The sequence below is a fragment of the Neolamprologus multifasciatus genome, chromosome 22, assembly GCF_963576455.1.
Source record: "Neolamprologus multifasciatus chromosome 22, fNeoMul1.2, whole genome shotgun sequence".
Classification (NCBI taxonomy): Eukaryota; Metazoa; Chordata; class Actinopteri; order Cichliformes; family Cichlidae; genus Neolamprologus; species Neolamprologus multifasciatus.
In genome coordinates this window covers 30,299,096-30,302,520 of record NC_140459.1, presented here as the reverse complement: position 1 = coordinate 30,302,520, position 3,425 = coordinate 30,299,096, and the positions used below count along the sequence as shown (strand labels likewise).

Below are 3,425 nucleotides of genomic sequence, written 5' to 3'. Positions count from 1 at the left end.
GTAAGTAGGTGTACAGCGTACACTGTAGTGTATAGCACACAGGAGTATTAGCTTATTATGTACACGTTGGTATGTTGAAACAAACGAGCGTGCTGCGTGTGTAACAGCGTGACAAACATTACCTGTCCTTTTATTAACTGCACAAGTAGTGCTGGTCATAGCTGCTGGCTTCCTGTGTAAGGCTGTCATGGGTCATCTAATATGCATGTCCACATAATTTTACATTATTAAAATTATAATATATTAAAAAACACACGCTGTATTTTAAAGAACATACATTAAGAAGCAGATTATATTAGATTTATATTTTAAATAAGACACAATAATTTTACTGCTGTAAAAACCAAATTTTATCTCTACAGTTTAAAAATGTAATAAGCTTTGCCCCTGCACAGAGTGGATAGTGAAACAAATGGAATCATCATAATGACATTATTTCATATTTATTACTTCCCCCTCCTGATTGTTTTATTATTGTAGCTCTAGTAATAAATAATAATGTAAGGATTCTGGATCAGCACCATGATGCCCATAGTATATACAGTATTCTGAAGAAGGTCTAAAACGTCACTGTGTGTGCGTGCATGTGTGTTTTATTTACATGGATTTTTAAAAAAAATATTACTCATGATATAACATTGTCCAGACATGCCTGGTAAGGACATGAGGAGGAAACAGTAGGAGCTGTGTGCGGCTACTAAAGGCAGTGCTATAACATTTTTCTGTCATCATTTTATTATAGATTAAGTGCAAGAATTGTTAGGTGTGGATAATTAAATTATAGTTTATTGCAATAGCAAGTTGTGCCTTGTTCTCAGATAGACAGCAAGTGGAGAGTGATATATGAAATGATGGGATGGAAGGAAGAAGAGAAGCAAAGAGTGATTCACAGGCAGAGCCTAAATTATTTCTCATAGTTTTTTGTTGCCTAATGGTTCCAAGCGCTGTCACCAATCTTTGCATTTTGTTATTATCTCATGACACTTGTTTAATCAGCTACCATCTCTCCTATGGACTTTTTAATGTCTACAGCCTCAGATCAACACAGCCCTGCCCTCCAGCACTATCCACAGCAACCCCTCAACAGCAACATTGTACCCATCAGGTAAAACATCGGCTACGTTTGCTTTGCCTTGTTGCCAATATTAGATTCTTGATGAATGTGTGTTGTTGTTATTCAGCCTGGTTCAATGTGCCCCTTTTTAACTTTGCCACCCGCCCCTTTAAACCTCTCTGCACGGCCCTGCATGACAATATATTAAGTAATCCAAAGTATTCAGAATACGTTACTCTCATTGAATAACTTAATGGAAGACATTACAAACTACATTTTGGGGCATGTATTCTGTAATCTGTAGTGGAATAATTTTTGAAGTAACCTTTTCAACAGTTTAGTGTTTAATGATGTGTTATATCAGGGAACCTCTGATTTAGTGTCCAAGAGAAGAAATCGGTAAAGTTTCTAATAGGAATACATTTTAATTTTTTAGCATCAAGAATAGTAGCATTTGTTTCCAGTCTATTTGCTTAGCTTCTCTGTAGACTTGCACTGGAATTACAAAGGTTCTTATAATGTAATGATGCTTTATGTTTTTTAATTAGTTAACAGACCCCGTTACTTTATTTCTTCTTCTTTGGCTCCTTGTGAAACGTCTTCCCGTCAGCCTGAGTCCAGCGCAGTTTAAACTCTGATAATCCATCTGTCTCCAGTTTGTCATTAACCTATATGAAAAAATAGCATTGTTACAACACCAACACTGGCATTGAACTTTTTTTTTCAGAACTAAACAGCAATGTTTAGTGAGTTTTATGTAAAGCATCTTCAAAGTTGCTGTACCTGCTCTAAGAGCTGCTGCTGAATGCTGGGATCAGTCAGGTCAGCCTCAGACTGGAACTTTAAATTCAACCTTTTTCTTCTGCTTCGAAAGTCTTGACAGATGAAATAGTGTGTTTCACCACAGTTGGCTTCGAACCATGTTCCTGAAGCAGGGCTGACAAGAGCACATGATGAAATGGTGCTGCCGCTGTTGTCAGGCTGGCTGTAATTCCAGTTAGTGAAGTTGGTGGGGGTCAGGTCAGACCAGTGAGACCAGGGATGTCTGTACAGACCGAACCAGGTGTTTGCTGACAGCAGTGAGAGGATTTCATTGTGCTCTGATATGTTTCTCACACTTGTGAGATCTGTGAAGGAGCTCCTGCAGTAGTTCCTAGCCTCATCTCAGGTCATCCGAGGTTTCACTATATGATACATGGGAGGGCCCTTTTCTACAGGAAGTCAAAGAAAACCGAAAAGACAGTTGTTAATGGCACTGTCTGACATCTGTACGGCAATTTCACTGCTTGTCAAGATAAACTGGTTTAACGTTTTATCAACAGATTAAATGGAAACTTGGGTCTTTTACTGACCACAAGATTTAGGCTGATATAGAAGAAGACAGAAGCAGAGCTCAAACTAGTTTGTTTCTTACCATCAAAGCAAACTGCAAGATATTTGGCTGAACATTCGTTGTCATTCCAAAGACCATTGGTCATAGAAACACAAAACTGGTTGGAGTATTTATTGTTCGGCTGACCTGATAGCAAGCTGGTGAAATCTACATTGCCATTCAAGTCTGCATTTCCCAGCGACCACTTCCATCTGTTCAGGTCATCATAAAGCCCTAACCATGCATTTTCTCCACTGCCCTGGATCACACTCAACAGGTTGTTGTTGTCATCTTGGTTCTCTACAGTGGCGAGGTCAGTGAACATCTCTCTGCAGTAACTCTGAGCAGCAGTCCAGGTCTTTAAAAGTGTCACATAGTGGGTTTTTTTTGTTGTTGTCATGAACTAGCTGTGTGGAGGCAGATGAGGACCCAAACGCAAAACTCACGGAGACAGGAACTGAACTCAAAATCACTGCTTTATTGCAGGCCTTACAACAAAACAGAACTAAACTGGGAATACTAACAGAAGACCGAGGGAACACAGAAAGACACACAGGTTCGGGGAGGAGACGATGGCTGTGTCCCAATTCAGGGTCTGCACGCTTGAAGTACGCGCACTATGCGTACTACGTACGGTGCGTACTATAAGTACGAGAAGTGAGGAAGTGAGAGGCTTGTGAAATGGGACGGTCTAGCCTTCGTCGCGCTGTTCAGGTTGCCTAGCAACCATGATACTAACCGCGAGAAACGCGAGATTGTGTGACATAAATGAAGGAGAAAAAAATGTTTTGTTGGTCATTCATTTTTGTCATGACATCACTTTGATTAGTTGAGTATCTGAGGTTGAGACCACAGGACTGTAAAACATGATTGTTGGGCTACATTTCTGTACTGAACAGTCATTTAAGATTAGCTAGTAAATAATAATTAGTTAATGTTGTTCATGAGACTAAAGTCATCTCACTATGGTAATGTAAATATAATATGGCCAATATTATA

General features: G+C 39.4%; 2 long non-coding RNA genes across 2 annotated transcripts in view; one reads left to right on the top strand and one right to left on the bottom strand.

The window, feature by feature from the left end:
- LOC146493726 (uncharacterized) overlaps positions 1-3,425 on the top strand; it is a 42,621-nt gene that overhangs the window by 26,558 nt on the left and 12,638 nt on the right. The window contains exon 3 of the long non-coding RNA XR_014871790.1: positions 1,033-1,105. This is a non-coding gene — a long non-coding RNA (uncharacterized LOC146493726). The remainder of the gene's footprint in view (positions 1-1,032; positions 1,106-3,425) is intronic.
- The window catches only part of LOC146493727 (uncharacterized), a 9,648-nt gene extending 6,223 nt beyond the window's left edge, over positions 1-3,425 (bottom strand). Inside the window, exons 1-3 of the long non-coding RNA XR_014871800.1 lie at positions 2,469-3,425; positions 1,838-2,265; positions 1,612-1,722 (exon numbers count right to left, since the gene is read on the bottom strand). This is a non-coding gene — a long non-coding RNA (uncharacterized LOC146493727). The remainder of the gene's footprint in view (positions 1-1,611; positions 1,723-1,837; positions 2,266-2,468) is intronic.